This window comes from Sabethes cyaneus, chromosome 2 (assembly GCF_943734655.1).
Source record: "Sabethes cyaneus chromosome 2, idSabCyanKW18_F2, whole genome shotgun sequence".
NCBI classification, from domain to species: domain Eukaryota; kingdom Metazoa; phylum Arthropoda; class Insecta; order Diptera; family Culicidae; genus Sabethes; species Sabethes cyaneus.
The window spans coordinates 203,179,577-203,205,866 of NC_071354.1; the positions used below are offsets into that span (position 1 = coordinate 203,179,577).

At 39.6% G+C, this 26,290-nt stretch overlaps 1 protein-coding gene across 2 annotated transcripts in view; it reads left to right on the forward strand.

Moving 5' to 3' along the window:
* LOC128733689 (SPARC-related modular calcium-binding protein 2) overlaps positions 1-26,290 on the forward strand; it is a 68,651-nt gene that overhangs the window by 1,912 nt on the left and 40,449 nt on the right. The gene's annotated exons all lie outside the window — the stretch shown is intronic.

Sequence of the window (26,290 nt, forward strand, 5' to 3'; positions counted from 1 at the left end):
ATTCTAATTTTTATCATTTGTTGGATGGATTCAATGAATACTCCAAATGTTCTTGTGCTAATTTAACTAAAACACACTTACCTTCCGATCCGTAAACTTTGAAATCACTGAAAAGCGATTATTAAAGCATATTATTGGAATTACGCAACTGACTTTATTTCTTAAATTCGTCGTACCGTTTTAAAATCCGTCCATCAAAATTTTTCATCGTCCGAACTAAAAATAACAATAATGTTTCCGAAGCTAGCGCGCATGTATTTATGTAGGACGGCATAACAAATGTTATTCTGCAAAATTTCTTTAGGTCAGGGAAGTTTTCCTGGCTGTAGAATAACGACAATGCCTTGCGTGAGTTATTTTCATTTATGAATGACGGAAATTAAAACGATTAGTCGACATTTTCTTCTTCGTCGCACGAAAAAACGTAGGAAATTTGGCTGGTAGGACTTCTTCAATGATAAGAAGCATTTAAATAGATCTCAGCTCGCTTTGATTGATCGCGTATGATAGACAATAAACTAAAATGTTAGAGAATAACTAGTTTTGCGTTGTGTGTCATAAAAATGCTGATATTTTAAATAATTTGTGTTGGATAGGACGGGAATAGGCAATTACGACGAAGCAGCAACGTACCCTATATCTATTTGAAGAAACCTGAGAAATTGTGATGAGCAAGCAGCACCACCCAAGGGCCTATTCGGTGGATTGCTGTACTTGAACAGCAAACCAAAAAAGAGTCAAAATGCTGTTAACATATCGGCAATAAAATTAATTTAGTATGGATTTTTACTCAATATGCTAGAAGCCTTCTTGACGCCTCTACTTCGCACATTTGTAGTAATGTAAATGATACATCTCAGTTTGTTTAGGCTGGAATTAACAACAAGCTGAATTTTCCGCTAGTGAATGAAAATTGATTTATATATTCATATCAGACGGATGTGGTGATTTCGCGAATTGGCGGACATTTTCTCAATTGCGAACGAATAAAAAGACGTTTTTACGCGAGAGGATCAATCACAACACTGAGTTCGTTTATTTCTGCTTTCTCCCTTTCTACATCAGTATAGCTCTCTCAGTGCGGAGAGTACGTGACTTCATCTCTGCTACTTCTCAGTCCTCAACCAAACAATATTTTTCTCTGATCCCTACAACGGGAATTTTTACGTTCCTCCTTGATAAAAAGAAGCAGAATTGTTCTGTAACACTGCATTAACAGCTGTTTAATTTCTAGAACAAATAAACTTGAACATTATTGGTCGGTATTAAGTCAGACTGAACCAAGTGACAAAATTCTGTATAGTCTGATTAGAGTAAAATGTAGGTTAGAAAATTCTTTATCGTTTGCTGTCAATGACTCATTTTATAAAATGTTGCGACTTGATCCGGTCTGATTTACGTATGCGATTACTTCAATTTGTTCGCGCAGCAAAAGAAAAGGAATGTAGGCTGAAAATACCCTCCGGAACCCTACGTTTCTGGAAAGCTGTTGCTGTTGATGTAGGACGATGTCTTACCGCATGGCGTCATTTCATAATTTAGGTTCTATTACCGTCACGAAAATATGAAAGATTTGAAATTTCCCCATACATTTTTTTGTGAACACATTGCTACACAGGCAACAGCTCACGAACCGTTCAAATGAACCGGTTCACAAGAAAGATCGTTTAAAAGAACGGCTCTTGAAAAAGAACTACGGTTCTTCTAACGTACCCGAAGGTGACACGAAGTTTGGTTCGTGAATCTGTGAACTGTGAACTTGGCGAACAAATGAACCGTGAGCCAGGAGTCGCTCATTCGAATCGGTTCATGGCAGAAAATAAACGGTTCAGAGCCGCTACCACAAAAAAGCCGTTTCACCCACCTCAGAGCTTGGGAAATACTCCAGTAAAACTGACAGTTTTTTCGTCCCAACAGGATGAAGATTTTTATGTATAACGGTTACACATAGACGAATTTGATGTCTGTGTTGGGGAAGCGCTCCAGAAGAAATGCCAAAATCTTCGAAACAGAATTTTTTTGTTTTCTTTTCTTCGTATTCGTCGTCTCTTCGGCATCTCTCCGTCGTATTTTTGTCGCTTTCTGACGCTTGCTTTTAGCATTTTTCTTCGTTTCTTCCGTATTTTTGTCGTCTTTTCTTCTATTTTTTGCCAGTTTTTTATCGTCTTTGTCGTTGTCACGGCACTTTTTTTGGTCGTTCTATTTGTTGTCAACACAAAACAAATATTGTCTTTCTGCTACCTTTTCGTCGTTCTTTCGCCGTCTTGCTGCAGTGTATTTGTCATCTTTTCGTCGCTTTTTTAACGCGTTCTAATTCTATACGCCCTTGGTCGTGTTGTTTTGTCGCTGAATAAGTACTATTTCGTCAAATTGATTCCGACGTATTATTATAGTCTCTCGTCGTCTTTTCGTCAACTCTGCATCATGTTTTCATTATCCTTCTATTACTTTTTCGTCATCTTTTCATAGCAATTTCGTTGTCTTTACAACGGCTCTTCGTTGTCTCTTCTTCTTATTTTATTCACCTTTTTATCACCTTTTTGTCGTGTTTTCTGATGGCTTATTGCGGTGTTTCCACCTTTTTAGACTCCCACACGAAAATTATTAGCGTGGTTATTTTCTGCGTGTCCCACACATATTTGCAATTTAGCAATTTGAACTATCAGTTTTTCATTATAGCCTCCCCACTGCACCCCTCCTTGCTTGACAAGCATATTTTCAATGTAATTGGTGATGATTCCAGTTACTAGGTTGAAAAGATTAACCTTACTCGCTTGATAATAGTGAATTTATGTCGCACTACAGAGTTCTTATTAGAAACCGTTGGGGTGTGCGAAGAAAAAGAAACGAAAATATTTCACTAATAAAATAGTAAACCCTCTTTACTATTCTGTTCGTTTCTTCGTCTCAGAAGAACTCGGCTCTTAAAGAGAAAAGTTATGCTTTTCGGGATATTATTCACGATATTATGTTGAGTTTTGTGATTTAAAGAAATTTTCAATCTTTTCCGTGAAGTTTATGAAAATCCGTAGATTTGAGCACTTGATCCGTAGGTCCGTAGAAATTTCCTAATTCCGTAGATCTCGCATCAGTGAGCCTATGATTGTAGTGACGTTTGTTTTCTAATTAGCTATACGGTAGGTGCACTGCAATAAGTTAGTACACAGCGCCTCAACAGAATCTTCGAAGTAACATAAAGGCCTACCGAAAAAGTGGAAAAAGCGACAAAAAATGCTAATAGCAGGCGTCAAAAAACGACAAAAATACGACGGAGAAATGCCGAAGAGACGACGAATACGAAGAAAAGAACACTAAAAATGATAAAAAAGCGTTGATTAAATAGCACCAAGAAGGCGACAAAATTTGCTAAAAAGACGTCGAAAAGATGTCGAATATACGACTGAAAAGCAAAACAGAGGCAGTAAAAAGACAACTGACAGCAAGACGATGGAAAAAAGGCAAAACAATGATGAAAGGACAAAAAGAAATGGCAAAATGATGACAAAATACGATGAAAATATGATAAAAAACGAATAAAAAACGACAAAGTGGCGTACGCTAAAATAGAAGCAAAAAATACGACAAAAACGGCAAAAGCCTTCGAAAAAACAGCAACAAAAACAGACGCAAAAAGATTAGCAGATGATGAAAATACGACGAAAACGCAACAAAAACCAATAAGACAATAAATTTGAAGAAAAGACAACAAAGAGATGACAAAAAGCCGACGAAAGAACGACAAAAAGACAATGACAAAAGGGCAGCAAAAATACGATGGAAACACGACGAAAAGGTAATGACAACTACGCGAAAACCCCATTGAAAAAGTACGAAGAACAAAAAAATACGATGAAATACCTCCGAAAAAACGATTAAAAACGATCAACCAAAAACGCCATAAAAGTCGTTAAAATATGATAACAAACCGCTGAGTAGAGACAAAGAAGCGATGTAAAGATGGCGCAAACACGATGAAAAGACACCTAAACAACAACAAAAAAAAACAAAAACACAACAAAAATTACAAATACGACAGAGAGATGACAAAAAGACGTTTGCAAGTGTCATATACGATGAACGAACGATGAACAATTTCGATTTATAGTTGAGATGGTCGGGTAACGGAAAATTTGCCCGAAACCCGCACCCGTACCCGTACCCGCCGGGTTCGGGTCGGGTTCGGGTATTGAAAAAAAATAATTTGCGGGTTCGGGTCGGGTACGGGTTCTTAATTTTTGTTTTTGAAACCGGGTAGGGGCGGGTCGGGTATCTCTATCGACCACATTTAACACTAAAGATGGTCGGGGACCCGGGCCCGTCTCGTACCCGACGGGTTCGGGTATCAAAAATAATAAACTTGCGGGTTCGGGTCGGCTACGGGTTTTTAATTCTTTTCTTAATCGGGTACGGGTCGGGTTCAGGTATTCAAATTTTCTTACCCGATCATCTCTAATTTATAGGCATGTTAAAACCTAACAGAATTCACTCGAATATTAATGCCACTTGGTGAAAACCTCTAAAACTTTTTCCACCGTTTTCCAAGCTCTTTCACTTGGTCTGCGAATCAACTTTGCTGAAAACTGTAATTTTCGTTATTGATGGAATCCCGAGATATGCCGAAGTAAAGTTAACGGTTCACAGGCGTTGTAAAAATTCAACAGCGCGAGTAGCGGAGGGCTAAAAGAGGCGACAAAATATGCAAAAAAAAGACGACGATTATAGGTTAGGAAACGATAGTAAAAATCAACTTTTTGGTTTATTTTTTTTATTCGCGAAGGGTTTTGGATTTAAGGCCTCTGCGACAGTCTTAAAGATTATCTTTCGCGGCACTTTTAGTTGTCTTGGCAACAAACAGGACAACAAAAAGGTAACAATGACAAGGTGAAAAGACAATACAAAACGAAAAAAACACAAAATGACGATACCATAACAAAGGTGCCAAAACAATAACAAAAAATACTCAAAAATGGTAAAAAGATATTGAAAAAAAAGCGAAAAATACAAAAATGCCAATATGCAAATGCGGAGGTCAACAAATAATAAACAGAAAAGGAAAATGTGATGTAAAGAGGGTGAAGAGACCATGAAAAGGCGACAAAAATACGACAGAGAGATGATAAGAAGACGGCAAAAATGCGTCGAAAACACAATGAAAAGGTAACGAAAAAATGGGACTAAACAATGAAAAGATAGCGGCAAAAAGACGACGAAGAGCCGACGAAAAGACAGCGAAAAGATGAGGGAACGAGGAGAGAAAAGGTATGACAAGTAGGCGAAAAGTCGATGTAAATAAAAAACGGAAAAAATACGACGAAAAGGCCGCGAAAAAAAACGACAAAGACGTGATAAAAAATGTCAAGAAAGATAGTAAAAACTACGTAAAAACTGCGACGTTAAAATAAACAAACCACTTACTAGCACTTAATCCCATGCATGGGATAGAAGTCGAGAGGATTGAACTCAGGCGACGAGGCACGCCACTTTTTCGAAGAAATAAAATCCGGAAAATTGTCCTTACATTAAGTCGGTGCAGCTTTCGCCTGGTGAGACGGTGCAGAATGTTGCTGAAAGCAGTTTGGTGCATTCTTGTAGTGTTTTTGCTAATTTTATCATCATGTTCAATGAACAGCAATGACACTATCAAATTTTTGAACAAACATCCCCATACCATTACCCTGAAAACGATCTGGAACCTTTGAACAGACGGACTATTTTCGTCGCACTGTCGTCCGACATCCTTACGACGTGTCCGGCCCACCGTAGCCTGCTAACTTTCGCTAGATGTACGATGGGAGTCTCCCCAAGCAGTGCCTGTAGCTCGTGATTCATACGCCTCCGCCACTCTCCGCTTTCAGTTTGTACTCCGCCAAATATCGTCTGCAGCACTTTCCGCTCAAACACGGCAAGGGCGCGTATGTCCTCCGTAAGCAGCGTTACGGCTTCAAGTCCATAAAGAACTACCGGTCTAATAATGGTTTTGTACATTGTTAGCTTCGTGCGGCGGCGTATGCTTCCTGATCGTAGCGTTTTACGAAGGGCAAAGTAGGCCCGATTTCCCGCTTGGATGCGCCGCTGAATCTCCTTACTAGTGTTGTTGTCCGCGGTCACCAACGATCCCAAATACACGAACTCTTCTACCACTTCTAGTTCGTCGCCGTCAACGGTTACCGTCCGTGGGAGGCGCACATTTGTTTCCTTTGAGCCTCTTCCTTTCGTGTATTTGGTCTTCGACGCATTTATTTTTAGCCCAATTCTCCTAGACTCCGCTTTCAGTCTGGCGTAGATTGCCTCCACCGTCGCAAAGTTCCTGGCAATGATATCGAAGTCATCTGCAAAGCCTAGAAGTTGGCTACTTTTGGTAAAAATCGTGCCTCTCGTTTCGATGCCCGCTTGTCGGATCACCCCCTCAAGAGCGATGTTGAACAGCATGCAGGATAGACCGTCACCTTGTCTCAACCCTCGTCGCGTCTCGAAGGGACTCGAGAATGTCCCAGAGATGCGTACGAAACACATCACTCGATCCAATGTAGCTCTGATCAGTCGCGTCAGTTTGTCTGCAAAACCGTATTCGTGCATTATCTGCCATAGCTTGTCTCGATCGACTGCATCGTATGCTGCTTTGAAATCAATAAAGATGTGATGCGTGGGCACGTTGTACTCCGTTGTATATGCTGCATATATCCGATAATTTTGTTGGTTATGGCGATCCTGTAGCAGGAATGTTTTTACTACCGAAAACAGAATTTAACAATCGCCCTGCCGCTTGAGCAGCTTCCGACATCTTTCGATTCTTGCAAACTTCTACTTTTCAGTCAAACCCATGCAGTTATTGTTTTTTTGGATGGAATCAATCGAAGATCACTTTTTAAAATATTCTTCATTGACTATTTTACGTCCAGACTGATCTGGTTGTTGTCCAATTTTCTCTATTACTCGTTTGATGGCTTCATCTTTCGTTTATTCCGAGTGGCTTAAGCTTCTTTGAAATATCCCACGGTCGAAATTCAAACATGAAAAATGAATGAAAATTCAAAACAAACTTGCAAGCTGTGTTGACATTTGAATACACTCTAAAGAATATGCAGGAACTTCTGTGATTAACCTATTTTTAATAAAACACGTCCAAAAACACAGTGTTTTTAGCAGTGTTAAGACATCCCATTTGATGGTAATATAATTGAAATTAGGTAAATTATCTTGGTCAAAAACGTTATAGTTAAACAAAGGTAAAAAGCTTTTACGAAAAACATTAGCGCGATCCACTGATGATCGCCAATGACGTTCTTGCTTCTCGCGAATGAATTTGTAATTTTTGTGGAAAATCATCTTGAATCAGTTTACTTTCTTCTTACGGAGTACAGTCCGCTGCTGTCCTCACTGTAAAAGGTTACGAGTAGTAAATCGCAAGGCAATTCGTCATATGCGAGTCTGTGAGTCAAATGTGATTTTCTTCTAACATTCTTGTTGATGGGAATTCTACTAAGACGCTCGATAATTTAAAATTATTTTGAAAATGAAAAGTTGTGATAGATTGTAGACCTAATGCGATTGCATTTGTTAGTTTGTTGGTCCGAAATGTACACTGCGGGTGAAGTGGGCGCATATTGCCGGATGTATTCTGCACCGGTGAAACCGGTCCAACTCCAACGGACGTATCGCTCCATGGCATGCAACGGCTAGGCCCGCTAAATGATGCACCGGTATTTATAGTTTCAGGGTTAGTTTGATTTATTTGGACACTAATTTGTTGTATGCGAGCTCTGCTCCCAAACAATGCAATGCTCGCTCGGACGAGATGTTCCGGCATGGTGCTGCTGCTGCTGCTGCTTTGCCTGCCTGCCTGTTTCGCCGCAGGGGTCACAAATTGCGGATTTTATAAACACTTTAGTGGAATATTACAGGGAACAAATGCCGAAGACGGTGATGTTGATGCGGTGATACATGCCGGGTCCCGACCGTCGTTGTTGTGCTGCCACGGATTGCTTCGGCATGCGGGGCAAATGTTTGGAAAACAGCCTGACGGTTGAACATAAACATCTATCAAACAACATCCATCAGTTGGGTTATTTGCCGTTGCGAGTGGAACGGAATATGCTATATTGTCGGACGCTTTTGTGAAGTGATTCATACGGCATAGGAATCTGAAACCGTTAATTGGCAAATTCATACGATATTTGGTTTGTATATGTGAAAATGATTTTTTATTCCTCTGTACAAACGAATCGAATTTGAAGATTGCCATCAAATTGAAAAATCAATATTTGTTAGTGATTTCGCGCTGTAGTGAGAATGCTGTTATAGAATTCCGTCCATGTGAGAGACTTGTCAAATAGTCAACGACGATTGAAATCGAATGATCCGCGCACCGAATATTGACAATTGACAAATAAGCCTCAATTAGAATTGGTAATGAGAAACATCCTAAACACGATGTAAATATTAATCTTTCACTACGAAAACGAAATCGGTGATTGATTTATATTCCTTTCCAGAAAATATTGAACGATTTCTTTTAGCTTGTTTTGATAGAACACAGGTAAACGTATTCCATCTGCGGACCCCCGGATGGAAGGGTTCGTACTGCCTGTATGTCTGCCAGCTTCGATGAGTTGGGTAGTGCTCGGGGAGGCATAGGATCCTCGGAAAAGGCGCGGGTTAGTACGGGTACCGAAACCAGACTTCAAATAGAAGTTCCGAAAGTCAAAATAATGAATGCACAGATGCGAGAAAAAGGCTTTTATTGTGTTTTCCTTCTTCTCGCACCCAACACACTTACCGCTCGTGGGCGAAGAGAACCGGTAGTGGCAGCATACGAGGAAATCGTTCAAGATGTGAAGAACGTTCTTATGCCTATTGGTATTCTTATTTACCTTTTCACGGGTATCTCTACGTTTATGTTTCGCCTGTGCGGCTTCCCCGGTTGTTGCTCGATGGTCGGATAGTGTGACTGTACATAAAACATACCGCGAGCATCTTCTTCTGTTCGGAGTCTTGCTGGCTGACTTGGCCGGTGCGGTGGATCGACCAAGCCAGACATACCGTCGCCACTCCCTGCCGAATGGCAGTGCTTCTTGTCTCAGCAGGCCGTCTCACCAACCGCCTACCTTTCGCTCTCGAGATTTCACCGAAGCAGGCCAGGCATCACTTTATTATTATGTATGTAGGTACCTACCTACAAACGGACACGAGGCTGAACAGGATGGGATGGTTTGACTGTTCGATCTTGAGGTAAAATTGGACAAAAGCAAGCATAAAATCGCCGAAGGAGATTCCGAACAGGAAAGCAGTAATAAGAAGCACGAATGAGGGAACCACTTGAGTCTGTTTTAGTGGTTCTTATTCTTCTTGCAGTCGAGAGTGCTTGTACCTTTGCTCTCGCATATCACCTTTTTGTGTAAGGTTCAAAGCATTTCCAAAAGTGATCTTGCAAATTGATCTTCAGTTGAATCGTTTCGTTTTTTTCCTCGGTCATTAATGCTGTAGATGGACTTATGGACTTTATGATGGGTGAAAATAAGCCAAGCTGGGAAGGAAGGCTTTAGTGCGGTTTCTATTTAGTGGAGCGGGAACGGCACGTGAAAAGTTCTGGTTGAGCCTGGCTTTCTTTTCCTGAAGAATGATTTTCTTTCATGAACTGGCGAATGTAGGATGTACATAATACATATACTTGATAGAAAGTCAAGTCAATTTGGAGTTTTATAGCCGATGCGGTGATCGTTAACCTGTTGAGTTAGTTAATGTTGCATTAAAGTATTATAATAGCAACTTTAAAGTGACTGTCTGAGTGCATTGAATGCGATTGGGTATAAAGAAACCAAATTCCAAAGCTATTTTACACATCGTTAAAACATAATAGTTGTTCCTATGAGAGCGTATCTCTTTGATTTCTAGAAACACTCAAACCATTAAAAACATTTCTAACGTTATAGATTGATCGAGCATTTCCAGCACAAATAGTGAAACGGCTTGACTCCACTGTTTTTAATTGGAATGAAACTTTGCTGTGTTGTTGGACACCACGCAAGGATTTATTTTCCATTAAACATATTCATTTTCGGCAAGTAATCAGTAATAAATTAGTGAATTTCTATCCATTTACATATTACATATGATACTAAAAAAATATAGTGTCATCACCTGGGGTGACATTGCGAATCTCGTTTCGAGTGATTTTGGTTCGTTTCAACCACGTTGAACGAATGGGCGAAACGAACCAAAATCACTCGAAACGAGATTCGCAATGTCACCCCTGATCAATTTAATCCCGAATTACGTTACTCAACATTTAAAAACTGCAGTCTCCTCCAAGGGTTCGATTCTATTTCTTTGGCTTCCATTTTTCGCAATACGTAGTTTCGAAAACTCGGATTTTCCCGACAACGATGTCCAACTACAAACTATTCGGCCACCATTTCAGATTGGTTCACTGCGGTAGGCAAAGAGCTACAAACACAGTGACGCAATTGTCGTTGTACCACTGCACAGTGATCCAAAAGGGCAAAAAGTGGACCTTTTTTCATGGCGTCTTTTGTTTTCATTTAGGGCGTCAAAAGTTAGTCATCGCTAGACCTGTGCGCCGATGCAGCGGCTGCGTGCAACGGCGTGCATATTTTTTTGCATCGTTGAGACTTCACATTTCAAATTATTCTGAACAAAAAATCTTCCAAACAATCTTCAGATCAACCATGACACTTTTTGGGATGATTTTTTAAAATGATTTGTCGGCTTTACGGTCCCCTGGCAGCAGCTAAAACAACGTTTTGCTTCAGTCGGTAACCGTCCGTGCCAGCGGTTAGCGGCCAGCGGCCAGCGGATGGTTGCTAAGCACAAACCGAATAGCTATATGTCTATCAATCTGTGCAGTTGCAACAAATACAGTCCACAAAAATATATATGTGGATAAATGTGCGAATGAATGATAGAATCAGGCCTGCGTCATAACAAAACCTTGATATAAGACGACAGAGTATAGACGGCTTAGTGGTGTAAGCTGGTGGAGCTGTGAGTTCGACTCTCACCTTCGCTAAGTCTATATTTTTGGCCTAATATCAAGAATTTTCATTATGCCTGAATCTACATTCTTCGCATTTAGCATTTATTCTTCCCCAACATTAGTTTTTAAGTTACGCAAAAATTTCTGTTTTATTTGTATGAGAGCCCTTATCCCCCTACCATAGGGGTGAGGCGACTAAAACTATCATAAAAAAATCCTGCCTCCAAAGCCCCCCACACGCCAAATTTGGTTCCATTTGATTGATTAGTTCTCGAATTATGAGGAAATTTGTATTTCATTTGTATAGGAGCCCCCCCCCTCCTAAAGTGGGGAGGGGTCCTATTTCACCATAGAAAAAATTCTTGCCTCCAAAAACCTTTACATGCCAAATGTGGTTCCATTTGCTTGACTAGTTCTCGAGTTATGAAGAAATTTGTATATCATTTGTATGGAAGCCCTCCCTTTGAAAGGGGAGAGGAATCATAATTCCCCTTCTAAAGAGGAGAGGGGTCTCAATTTACCATAGAAAAAATTCTTGTTACCAAAAACACCCACATATCAAATTTTGTTCCATTTGCTTGATTAGTTTTCGAATTATGCAGAAATTTGTGTTTCATTTGTATGGGAACCCCCCCTCTTAGTGGGGGGCAGGGTCTCTAACTATCATAAGATCCTTCCCTGGCCCCAAAAACCTCTTCAAGCAAATTTTCACGCCGATTGGTTCAGTAGTTTTCGATTCTATAAGGAACATCCCGACAGACAGACAGACAGACAGAAATCTATTTTTATATATAAGACTAGCTGACCCGACAAACTTCGTATTGCCACAAATTAACCTGTGTTGTACATAAATCATGAATCTCGGATGATCTTTGTCACTTCTCGAGTTTTGCAAGCCCCCCAGTGGGCGGCGCTTCCGACGGCGAGTCAACGGCAACACTCGCGACCGGCTCGTCCTGAATGATCTAGTGTTACTATAGATAGTTTTTGTTGTCTTGTTATTGATTAATGTTTTATGGAAGAGTCTCGAATTTCTCGAGTTGGATTCTGTTTTATTTGTATGAGAGTCCATATCCCCCTACCACAGGGGTGAGAGGTCTCTAACTATCATAAAATAAATTCAAGAATCAAAAATCTCCTACATGCTAAATTTGGTTCCATTTGCTTGATTAGTACTCAAATTATAAGGAAATTTGCATTTCATTTGTATGGGAGCCCACCCTCTTAAAAGGGAAAGGGGTCGTAATAAACCACAGAAAAAAAATTCTGCCATCTAAAACTCTCACATGCCAAATTTGGTTCCATTTGCTTGATTAGTTCTAAAGTTATGAGCAAATTTGTATCTCGTTTGAATGGGAGCCCCCCCCCCTCCTAAAAAGGTAAGAAGTCCTAATTCATCATGGGAAAAATGGTTGCCTCCAAAAACACCCACATGCCAAATATGGTTCCATTTGCTTGATTAGTTCTCGAATTATGAGGAAATTTGTATTTCATTTGTGTAGAAGCCCCCCCTCTTGAAGTGTGGAAGGATCCAAATGCACCGTAGAAAATATTTTTGCCTCCAAAAACCTCCACATGCCGAATTTGATTCTATTTGCTTGATTAGTTCTCGAGTTATGGGGCAATTTGTATTTCATTTGTATTGGAGCCCCCCCTCCTAATGTGGGAAGAGGTCCTAATTCATCACAGAAAAAATTCTTGCCTCCAAAAACACCTACACGCCAAATTTGGTTCCATTTGCTGGATTAGTTCTCGAGTTATGAGGAAATTTGTATTTCGTTTGTATAGGACCCCCCTCCTAAAGTGGGGAGGGGTCCCAATTCATCATTGAAAAAAAAATTGTCTCCAAAAACACACACATGCCAAATTTGGTTCAATTCGCTTGATTAGTTCTCGAGTTATGAGGAAATTTGTATTTCATTTGTACAGGAGCCCCTCCTCTTAAAGTGGGGAGGGGTCCTAATTCACCATAGAAAATTTTCTTGCTCTCGAAAACCTTCACATGCCAAATTTGGTTGCATTTGCTTGATTAGTTCTCGAGTTATGAGGAAATTTGTATTTCATTTGTACAGGAGCCCCCCCTCTTAGAGTGGGGAGGGGTCCTAATTCACCGTAGAAAATTTTCTTGCCCTCGAAAACCTTCACATGCCAAAGTTGGTTCCATTTGCTTGATTAGTTCTCGAGTTATGAGGAAATTTGTATGGGAGCCCCCCCTCTTAAAGGGGAGAGGAGTTACAATTCCCCTTATAAAGAGGGAGGGGTCTCAATTTACCATAGAATAAATTCTTGTCACCGAAAACACCCACATGCCAAATTTGGTTCTATTTGCTTGATTAGTTCTCGAGTTATGAGGAAATTTGTATTTCATTTGTATAGGAGCCCCCCCTCCTAAAGTGGGGAGAGGTTCTTATTCATCATAAAAAACATTCTTGCCTCCAAAAACACCTACATGCCAAATTTGGTTCCATTTGCTGGATTAGCTCTCGAGTTATAAGGAAATTTGTATTTCGTTTGTATAGGAGCCCCCCCCCCTCTTAAAGTGGGGAGGGGTCCCAGTTCATCATAGAAAAAAATTTTGTCTTCAAAAACACACACATGCCAAATTTGGTTCCATTTGCTTGATTAGTTCTCGAGTTATGAGGAAATTGGTATTTCATTTGTACAGGAGCCCCCCCTCTTAAAGTGAGGAGGGGTCCTAATTCAACATAGAAAATTTTCTTGCCCTCGAAAACCTTCACATGCCAAATTTGGTTCCATTTGCTTGATTAGTTCTCGAGTTATGAGGAAATTTGTATGGAAACCCCCCCTCTTAAAGGGGAGAGGAGTTATAATTCCCCTTATAAAGAGGGGAGGGGTCTCAAATTACCCTAGAATAAATTCTTGTCACCGAAAACACCCACATGCCAAATTTGGTTCTATTTGCTTGATTAGTTCTCGAGTTATGCAGAAATTTGTGTTTCATTTGTATGGGAGCCCCCCTTCTTAGTGGGGGGAGGGGTCTCTAACCATCACTAAAACCTTTCCTGGCCCCAAAAACCTCTACATGCAAATTTTCACGCCGATTGGTTCAGTAGTTTTTGATTCTATAAGGAACACAGGACAGACAGACAGACAGACAGACAGACAGACAGACAGACAGACAGACAGACAGACAGACAGACAGACAGACAGACAGAAATCCTTCTTTATAGGTATAGATTTTACGTTTATTCCATCCGACGTATTATCCTAATGAACGCTCTTATTATCCAAATACAAATCGTAACAGTCTATTTATAAATTTAGTATTTGTCATATTAAAACTAGTTATCACTAGTTAACAGTTTCGTAATAAAGATGGCCTTAGCCTGTTTTCTTTGCCACTTTAAAGTTTCCATCCTAATCAACAATCGCTTCGATTTTCGTATGGTGGCAAAATCAAGGCATTATTCCATGGCAAGTTTCTCAGAGCGAATCTCACGAACCTCGCTGTGATAAGGGTCCTAGATAACTGAAGCGTTTTTCAATAACGGTCGAACAAGACTAACCTATAGACATATCAGACGTATATATACGGGTCCTTGAACTCTCTGGTAACTTTGCTAATAAATCCGAGTTGACAGCGAGCTTTTTCAATAATACTTTCGTAGTAATTTCGAAATGCAAGATGTACTCTGTTCAATTGTTCTCCGTTAATATTATAGTCAAATTATAAGATGCTCTTTTTACTATGGAAGCTAATTGTGCAACACTTAACGATACGAATTTGCATTCTATTGACTCTACACCACTCAGCAAATTTGTCAAGTGAAATTTGGAGCAAATGGCAATCATCAATGTTGTCAATGACTTTGAACACCTTTAAGTCGTCAGCATAGACTAAACTGGAGCTACTTCCGAGATAACTGGTTGCATAGTTAATGAATAGCGACAACAGGAGTGGGCCTAAGTTGCTACCTTGTGGGTACGAATGTAAAAGGATGTGAACTCGCATAGGTTTTTCGTAACACTTCTCCCAGGAAAAAAACCATGCTGGTTCGTTGAGATGTAGTGCTTAGTTTGGTGTAACAAATACTTCGATACGATGATCTCAAGAAGCTTAGATCAGGTACAGAAAGAGGTCCCTACTAGCACGGTTGTTACAAAATTGTTGTGGTAACCGAAATATGACTAATTTCAGTCGTAATCCGGTTGCTTCAACTAAATGGACCTAAAGTGTGCTACTTGGGGTAATACCTCGGTAACAGTGCACATCTTGCTTGCTGTCTTTTTTATGTACGGGAAACATAAATGAAGCTTTCTAGCTGGTTGGAAAAGTTGCTGTTCTGCTTACAAAGCTTAGAAAGTTCTAGAAGTTTATGGAAGCTATAAATTCACTTGTTTTTTTTTGCGTTGCATCAAATGGTTCAAAAATGTGCGTGCTTTAGGGTTATGATGCACATAAAACCTTCAAAGTATATGCTTGCCGTACAAGTGGCATCTATACAAAATTGTAGTACTCGACCCATGCTTTAAGGTGAAGTACTAATTTCATAAATCCACTTGCCCCATTTTACCCTATATGCGCCTACTTGCCAAGTAAAGATCCAAGAGATTTGCGGTCTTCTGTAAAAATGCGTGTTTTGAGTGGTTCGGTAGTGGTCTAGAACAATGTTTTCTTGTTAAATGCAACTAACAATAGCTAAGTATGAAAAACTAATTTTTCAAGAACTTTCAAAGAAAAAGCTTTATAGTTATACACTCAGCAGAGATATAAATTTTATTTCTTCGGCAAAGTTGCTTGTTTTTACAGTTTTTACAACTTTGCCGAAGAAACTAAGTCTATATTTCCAAATACAAAAAAAAAGTTATTTTTTTATTTTTATTATAGCAAGCGATGACTAACTTTTGATAGTTCCAGATTATGGACCGTATTCCTACAAATAAAATCTTCACATCATCATATAGTGTATATTGTTAAAATAAAAGCAAAAAACGGTAGAAAAACGGTAGAAGCCCTTTTGAACCACTAGGCACTGTTTAGTCGAATTAGAATGGTGACAGCTTGCTAAGCTGAACCAGAAAACTCTATGCTACTTCAGCTGACACGGCAATCTCTTCTGAAGGTACATATTCTTTTGGATAATTTTCCAGGCTCATGGCTGCTCCGGCCTGTTTCTCAAATTTTAGTATTCAACCCTTATCCGAGAGATTTTCGGCATAGTTCCGTACAGCTTGCCCCAGCCCAAGCTAAAACAACATCTCAAAATGTTCAAATTTTCACCAAACATCAACTAATAGTGCTCTTAAAATCTCAGAATTGAAAATTACCCTTGTTGACACATACTTTCAACTGCGCATCGGTTTTGGGCGAAAGCAAAAAGCACCCCCTGAGACTGCTTTCCATGTAATTTTCAACATGGCTATAAGGGAGGCATCCTTGCTAGCACTATACGAACAGCACAAATTAATAGCCTTCCGTTCCGTCCTGTCCTGCTCGAGTCGAGTCCCCATCTATCGCAGCGTAAGCATCCTGCCGGACCATAGACCGAGGGCAGAGGCAATCGAAAGGGCTTAACAACAAGTTATAAAAATTTACCACAAAACCACTTCAAGAAGATCGACTGCCGCGGTGCAGACGACGGACGATACCGGGAATGAAGCAAGTGGGAAGGAAATTTTTTGCCTCTCTCTCGCGCTTCATCTCGTAGTATTTCTCACCGTGTATATACACTTTCAGGTGTCGGTCGGTTCATTATTATTTTGGATTTTCAAGCCACCTTTTCAATATGTTTCACTTTTTTGTTTTCCTTTCCATCGAAAATAACGATCAATTCAGTTTTATTGCTCTTTTAAGAAGCGAATGAGAATCGATTGTCTGATGGTTCCCACCTGAGAATGGGCTCTTCGGTTACGAGATTACACGCGTGAGGAAGGAGGAAAGGAAGCAGTTCTGGGCCCTCGGAGTCTGCCAGGCCAGGGATACCGAGCGGCGAAATATCGAGAAACGATGCACTTGGTTGGTGGTACCACTTGGGAAGGGGACGGGGAAAGATGACTCTTATGGCTTTTAACAGCAATCGATGTTTTTCAGCCTTCTTACTCTTCGCGCTTTCAATTCTGATTTATTTTAAAATCACGAGTTTTAGGACGTACGTGTGAACCGTTTTTTTGCTTATTTATATGCTTGCTTTACTCTTCCCTCAATTTCGAACGTTTCTCGAATAGCTTAAGGTGTGTTATGCTCGTGTTTTATATCACCTTTGCCGACGATTCCGATTGCCGTTTTTATGTTTTGCTTTGCTGATCGAAAGATTTTCTGCACTTAAATGGCACTGAACCTTGAATTGGAACGTAAAAAGGTGTGAATAATATTTCTATCGATAGCGTGCCTGTAAAGCTTACGGTGTTGACTGACACACTTATTCCGTTAGGTGCAAAGTCACATTCGTCGTTTAGATATCGCACACACCATATTGTAATTTATTTTAGTTAGGAGTTATCTCAATCTACTCGGTGGTCAAAGCCAACCACTTATTGAGCTGTTTCGTCAGCTGGCTGCAACAATTCAAGTTAATTATATTAACGACGTGCAAACTGCCAGTAGTTTGCGGTTACTCATGAAGCCGGCAATCACTCATACGCCAGGTGATATATTGTTCCAGCGTATGACAGCAAACGTACGCAAGGTTCATGATGGTAAATACAAAAGGGGATGTCGTGAAAGAACTAACTCACTTATTTGATGATGAAAATATGTGCAACGCTCTTTAGTTGAAAGCTGTTTTAGATAAAACCAGAGAATAGTTAGTAATAATGCACTTTATGATTGTGCCCCAAGCTCCCCTAAACGTTTGTAACCAGTGATGCATTACAGGCCCTCGGCATCAAAGTTCCCCAATGATTGAGCCGACTGTGTGCGATGAGGTATATTAACACGACCGTTTGTCACACACGCTTCTTTCAAATATTTAGAACGATGATAAATTATCACACATTCCCCCTTATTTAAATTGAGATTAAGGGACTCGAGGAAAAAGTTAGTTCTACACACTCCAACTGGTAGTCTGCTACTGTACTCCTGAAGCATATCCTCCAGCTTTACGTTTTCCGAACGTGGAATCAAATGTTTAAGCTAGCTTAGTTGTAAACATGTAAACACACACCGTCATTAGAGATGCGATAATATAATGGTTTTTATTTTTTCTTGTAGAAACCAAAGAAGTATGGAAAGAGAGAGTAAGCTATACGCAATGTTATTTAGTGCAATAAAAACAACTTCCGGGTAAAATTTTCAGTTTCTTTAGATTATTCCTGAAATTAAAAATAGTCTTCCTTCTAAGACCATGCTGGATTTTTTTTTTGATTTTGATATACAACTATTGAAAAATTAAAAATAATAAAGCATTATCGAGCTAGAAACCGCCAAACAGTGGGACGGTTTCAAAAATAGTGAAGTGAGACATAAGTATTACCATCGAAACCTTAAGGGGCCATCCATATACCACGTGGACAGCTTAGAGGGGGGTGGGGGGTATGAAAATGTCCACGCTTGTCCACGGAAGGGGGGAGGGGGTATGGAAAATGTCCACGTGGACAAGTTTTTTTTGCTGAAAAAAAAATCCTGAAAAAATAGAGATTAGAAACGGCAATGTTGAATCTATTCTACATATGTATTAGCATTAACCATTGATCAGTGATTGTTTTTGAGCTTAAATAAAGATTTATCTTTTGAGGCATATGTTGACCTAAACACATGAACCGATCATTACTTTTTTTTGTTCGGTTTGTTTACAAACAGAAAGTTGTTGAAAAGTGAGCTGCAGTTTTGTGATAGTTTTGTCATTGAAATACTGTTTATCCTGTAATTTCACTGTGATAATCGTGATCATTGGAAGATACTGTGCTCGGAAGTATTAAAGTTTCTTTTGATAACGTGATTAAAGTGCAAAATAAAACAGCAGTAGAAATGGATCATCTCTGCAACGCCTGTGCTAATGTCATTCATACGGATGCAGATACAGTTGTTTGTCAAGGTTTCTGTAGATCTACATTCCATTTTGGATGCTCCAAGCTTAATCCAGCAGTATGGGAAGAGGTAAAATCTAGCGCTGGTTTATTTTGGATGTGTCACGCTTGCCGGAAAATTATGCATAATGTAACTTTTCGAGATTCTCTTACCAATGCTAATAACGTACTTCACTCCGTATTGGATCAGCAAAGCAAAATGTTCGAAGAATTAAGAGATGAAATCAAGAAAAATGCAAACATGATTAATCGAATTACGCGAAAAATTCCCGTTACGCCTTCAACTCCCAAAGTGATTCCCGGGTCAGAGGGTAGAGCGCCTAAGCGTCCTCGCATTCTTGTAGATCTCCCACACGAAGAAACAAATGCCGTTCGAATGCTTTGTGGGAATAAAGAGCCACCGCAGGGTTCATCTATTCCGATCGTACCGCTGCCCCCTCGAGTAAATAAATTCTGGCTGTTTCTGTCTAGATTCTCCCCACAAGCCACTGTGGAGGAGATTTCTACACTAGTACAGCAGAATCTGGAGCTGGAGGGCCCCGTCCAAGTCATTAAATTAGTCCGCAATGGTGCTGATTTGAGCCAAATGACATACGTGTCATTTAAGGTGGGAATCGATCTCGCTTTCAAAGAAAAGGCGATGCAGCCCTCGAGCTGGCAAACTGGTATTTATTTCCGCGAATTCATAAGTGAACCTCGAACAAACACATTTCAAAATATCAGAGATAATGAGCCCAATCCAGAAAACTTTCTTACACCCCTTGCCAATACACAGTAGTAATAACGATCCTGCAATATTGAATGATCATAATCGTATTGAAATTAACATAAATGCTACTGACGTACCTGAGTTGGAACCGAATTTGACCGTCACTAGTCCTATAGTATCAATGACACGAAAACCTACCGAAAAGAAAAAGATATTGGATGTATATTATCAAAATATGAATAGTATAAGAGGATGCGAACGACAAAAAATTGTCTATATGTCGTCAATTGAATTAGACATAGATGTATATTGTTTCACTGAAACTAACCTGGATGTAACTGTACTGGATGGTTCATTGTTTTCTTCCGCCTTTCGTGTATACCGTTGTGATAGAAATGCCTTCAATAGTGAAAAAACCTCTGGCGGTGGTGTTCTGATTGCCGTCCGAAATAGCATCGCCAGCACAGAATACGCAGTGGCTAAAAGCAATGAAGCACTCTGTGTTAAACTAGCAGCAAAGACCGGATCACTCTATATGTGCTGCGGATATATTGCACCTACCTCTGGTATCGATCGTTATCGCTCGTTTTGTCTTTTTATCGAGTCCATAATTGTAAGCATTAGTCCGGAAGACGAAGTTATCGTTGTCGGTGATTTTAACCTGCCAAATTTGAATTGGAATCAAATTAATTTCGACTCAAATAATCCATTTTACTTACCCGAGCAAATTACTTCACAAACCGAGATAGCTATTGTTGATAGTTTTCTCGCTGCTGGGCTGATGCAAGTATGCAATATTGTAAACAACAACAATTGCTTTCTTGATCTGGTGTTCACTACTGACACAGACATCTGCCAGGTGGCATTAACGGATCCATTGATCAAGAACGAAATTCATCACTGTGCGATGTTATTGACCATCGAAGCGGCCGCATCGAACGAGTGTGACATTGGGGTGTTCAAAAAGTATTTGAATTTAAATGCAATGGACAGTGTAGGCGTGCGTACTGACTTAGGTAATATTGAATGGAACAATATCTTTGTTACAGAGGAAATGTTCCAAAGCGATGTAGCGGGATATGTTATGCAAGCATCTGTGCTGCTGGATTTTATTCGCGCCGTTGGTGTTCTGAATGTCGATATCGGGGATGCTGCGAATGTTAATAATTCCGTGGATTATAATATTTTGTCGTTTTATCATGTGATTTTCGATATTTTTTCCCGTCATGCTCCAATGGTCATCAAACAGCAAAAATCACAGCACAATTACCCCGAATGGTTTTCTCGGTCGCTTATCAATCTAATGAAAGCCAAACGATCGGCTTTAAAACGAATGCATCGAAATAGGTCAGATGAAAACGTGACGCACTATAAGCAGGTTCTACGTATGTTCAAAGCTGCCCACCGAGAAGAATATGAAGTTTACCTAAGTGAAATACAAAGGTCTATAAAAGGTAACCCGAAATGTTTCTGGAAGTTCGTAAATAGCAGAAGGAAGAACTCCAGTATTCCAGATCACGTTAAGTATAAGAACGTTACTGCTACCGGTGCTCAGTCATCAACGCACCTATTTGCGGAACATTTTAAAACCGTATTTGACGAACATGCCTCCGCCAACAATATACCATTTCAATACAGCGATGCAGAAGCATACCAAGTATCTCAAAACAGCATCGGAAATGCTATTCGCAGACTCGACAAAAATCTGTCACCTGGTCCCGATACACTATCGAATAAGCTTTTGAAAGAGTTTCAGAATGAACTAATAGAACCTCTCGCGAGTCTATTTAATGCGTCTCTAGCCTCCGGTTACTTCCCCTCGATTTGGAAGGTATCTCGTATTAGTCCAATTCATAAAAAAGGATCTCGCTCAGATGTGGAGAACTATCGAGCAATAACTATCCAGTCGGCTATACCGAAGCTCTTTGAACAAACAGTTTACGATCATCTATACGAAATGGTTGCTGATCGTATCTCTTCTGCTCAACACGGGTTTTTGAAGAAAAAATCTGTAACCACGAACCTTTGTGAATTTACGTCTCTGGTAAACGACTATATCTCAAGGGGGTTTCAAGTAGACTGTGTATACACGGACATGAGTAAAGCCTTTGACTCTGTTAAGACGGATAGTATTATGCAAGCGATTACAGACTTCGGCATCGACGGACCGATTTACAACTGGCTAAGAACTTACCTTTCGCGCAGAGTTCAGTATGTGAAAATTAAGGAAAACGTCTCTGCTTCATTTGTTGTTAATTCGGGAGTACCGCAGGGTAGTCATCTAGGACCATTGCTTTTTGTACTAGTGATGAACAGGCTTCCGGATATGTTGTCCAATGCTACAATCTTAATATACGCAGATGATGTAAAAATCTTTTTACCTATCAAGACTGGCAGTGATTGTCTTAAGCTACAACTTGACGTGGATAACATTGGAATATTCTGTTCGAATAGCGGCTTGAACATCAACCCAGATAAATGCTCTGTTATGACTTTTTCCCGAAAACTACGTCCAATCGAATTTCAATACTCCTACAACGGAATCGTTTTGCCACGCAAGGAAACCATTCGTGACCTAGGAATCATATTTGATCGTTCACTTTCGTTTACAAGTCACATAGACAACGTTATTAAAGACTGCTTAAAGCTATTTGCTCTTGTGAGACGATACGGTCGTGACCTTAAGGATCCATATGCAATACTAGCAATATATGTAGGCCTTGTGCGAAGTAAATTAGACTTCGCAAGTGTAGTTTGGCGTCCGCAATATGTAACCTATATACAACGGATAGAGACAGTCCAAAAAAAGTTTGTTCGTTTTGCATTGCGGTACTTGAGGTGCAATGGAGATGAACTACCGCCGTATCACGACCTATGTTCTTTAGTCAACATTGACACAATCCACTGCAGACATAAGATTGCCGACATAGTGTTCTTCACAAACATCCTATCTGGACGAGCCGACAGTCAAATGCTTGCTTCAAGGTTGCACTTCAATCACAGCCAAGTTGCACTTCGGAACACCCGGGTGTTTAATCCACCTCATCGAAACAGGAATTACTCCCAACATGAGCCAACGTGCCGTTTCATGAAAGCTTTCAACGATCTACAGCATATAGTTAATGTTACCATGGCACCAGCGAATATTAAAAATAGGCTTAGCTTGTATTTTAGGGGACAGTTGCATCCCATTTGAGTGTTTTTAATAGTTAATGTTCATAGTTACTAAGTACTTTTTTATTGGAAAACGGGCTTGAAGCCTAAACCTTAATTGAGCAAATAAACAAATAAACAAATTACGAGGGCACATATCTGGTATAAATCTTATCGAAAAGATTAAGCCTGCGTTAGTACACATAGCTGTTGATTGCCGAACCTGACTTTTGATGTAATGCAGTAATAAAGATGTTATTATTGTTTTACAATCCTTGCCCTCTTTTGAAAATGATAAAGGTAACAGAAGAATCCGCGAATATTCACCAGTCACGTGACTCATTTATCATTTAGGTCGCGCTTGCACCAAATGTGGATTGTAGTTTGCCTCAAAATCAAATGCAAGGGCATCCATTGGCAACGTATTTCCAAAAGGATCCGCCTGCAGAAAATCACATTATGAATCACATCGCATCGGAAAGGTCTTGTGTTATATTGAAGTAGACGGCCAAACTGTGGTGCTTTGGTTAGACAAAGATACTCTGGACAGAGATGAATCGTCAAGCGAAAGTCAAGCTGAAACGGACTTTATTGTAGTCGATAATAATTTGCAGTAGATTAGATCACAAGAATTAAGGTTCTAACACCTTGCATATGGATTATAATACGCTGCGGAAAATTGACGGAAAATCCATGGAAAAACTCAAATTTCCGCAACGACTGAAAATCCGTATGCATGTGTCGGGGTCTTTAGACTGGAGCTTCCATTCACGTAAGCTTTTTCAATAAATACTGCATAAATCAAGTTGAAAATAAAATTTAGCAGAATGCATTTCAGTTATGTTCAATTTGACATAAGCAAAAAAAAAATGTCCACGTGGACAAACAGGGGAGGGGGGTGGGGGTTGAGCCAATGTCCACGCTTGTCCACGGAGGGGGACGGGGGGGTTGAAAATTGGTATTTTTCTGTCCACGTGGTATCTGGATGGCCCCTAAGACATAGCATAATAGTTGCTTCAGAAAAGTTTCTTCATTCAAAAAGCACTTTCTAGTGGTGAAAAAATATTCGGTCATTAGGGTGTCCCTAATCAGTTACAAAAAATATTTTCTCTATTTTAGGTCAGAAATGATAGATATCTACAAAAAAGTTGTAGCTAAACTATTTTCGAGAAACTTTGTTGAATACTGAAGATTTCTATCTCTTACATGAAAGAAGTTATGGAGACAAACTCTAAGGGATACCCTTTAAAGCAGTTTTTTTTATCTAGCTCTATAATAACGCTTCGTATGCTTCTCAAACGTTCTAAGAAATTATTAATTACATTAAATTACACATTTTCGTCGAAGACAGTAGAGCTCTATCTTTTTTCCTTTAGCAGCTATCACTGATTTTTTAGTTTAGATGTGTAACTCGAGGGAGAGCAGCTATGAGCAGCTAATCTCACTTATTTTTTGTGAATCAATTTATGCTGTATCCCATCATGTACAACTTAGGGCGGAACACTATGGAACATCTGAGAAAAGCAGTAGTCGTTGATTTTAGACTATTTACGTGTTAGCAACAAAATCATGATTTAGGATACCGCTTTTTTAGCAGGAGCTATTTTAGGGTGACCCCTAAATTAACCAAGATCCAAACATTATCTTTAAAACAAAACAAGATAGAGCGATATTCACTTCAGCAATTTTATAGCTTGAAGTATTTTGAGTAATATTGCCGAAGACGGAATTCCTCTATCTCGAACCGTTTCCACATTAGGGTGTTTTTCCTGAATCAAGTTAGGGTGACTCTACTATTTTGCAATTTTTCCTCATAACTTTTTTATGTTGCATTTCTCGCAAAACACTTCCTTAGATGACTATTCAGACTCAATAAGACGCAACGTTTGGTGAAAAAAGAAACTGACTATCTACTTTACATCTACACTTATATCAAATTTTGTGTTAAAAATAGGCCGTTTTCAAATGTTAGTATCGCAAGCAGAATTAAAATCGGTTGCTTGCGTTCGAAAGAACGTGGTTTTCTGTGCATAATATCAAAAAATTGGAGAGGAGATTTTTGTCTATCTCATAATAAATCAACTTTGAATATGTGGGGTTTTGATATATTTACACACTTAAAAAACTCGGCAAAATTTACAAATCGAGTTTTACGGATCTTTACTAACGTTTGGCATCATAAAAATTTTTGCCGAACGCCCTCTTTCGTTTATCGATTCTCACTTCATCAGGGTCGCATGTACCCCTAGGTTTAGTAGAAATGCAACCGGACCCCAAGATTTCAACCTTCAGGTTTTCTTGCGAGTTGAACCAGCTTACCCTGCTGGGTAAGGGTCAGTATATTCCATATTCCGATTCGTATCCTTGTTTTCTTGTCGATCAATTTCTTGTTTCATTTTCTGTTACCTTTTTAGTTTTCGTGTACAGTAGGTTGTTAGCCTAAGGTCCCTATCCCGGTGACGGGGCTGCCATCTTAGAGTGGGCGAGAGCCACTGTTCTCCCTTCCCTGTCTGCGTACCATAACCAAGGTTACGTATCCCAGCCGGCACCATGTGGAAGCAAGGATAGGTGTTCGAATAAGGAAGTTAATAGGTCTCGATAGCAGCTTCAAATCTGATATGTATTGAGTTGATTTACAAAAGATTTTAAAGAGTACAATTTTCGCTTACATTTTGTATTTCCTTCCGTTTTTTATCCGAAACGATTTCTTCTTATTTAGGAGTTATTTATTTAACCAAACTTGCGTGGACTTTGCCGTACTATTAGCTTTAATCTCCTCTAAAATTAGTTAAACTGTAAGTTAGGGTATAGGTATTCATTTAGTTTAAAATAAATTGCATGTTTTTAATCAATTACCTAATAATAGCGAACAATAGTAGTTAACTAACATAGCGGCAAACACTTTAGATTACGGTAATTCCAAATTCAATAGAGATTTTAACTTTTAATTTTAGCTTAAGTAATTTTAGTAAATAGCTTTAGACAAACGCTACTGGCTTCTGACTATACTTTAAGCACAATAGAATATGCTGCATGTGACAGTTCGAGCCGCGCGGTAATGCTGCCTGACATTTCTCCGTGTGACGTTTATGTATCCTCATATTGACTGTTACGGGTGGTACCGAACTCACACTGAGCGAAACTGCCTAGTCGTTTCGTAACAAAATAAATAAAATAAAAGCCAATCTGTCTGGGTCTTAAGTGCGGGCGTGCAATCCTTCGAATAGCCTTCGTACAAAGTGTGCACCTTGACAAAACGCAAATTAGACCGGTTGTCTTCTACGGGCATGAAATGTGGACACTACTCGTTTAATCGGTTTAGACAACCAGCATGTATGGAGCTTCAATGAAAATCCAGCCTGGTAAATTCATCCCATACGGGTGAAGTCTGGGAGAGACTCGTTCGGTCAATAAAAGATGCGCTGCAAACAATAGGCGACGGAAAGCGA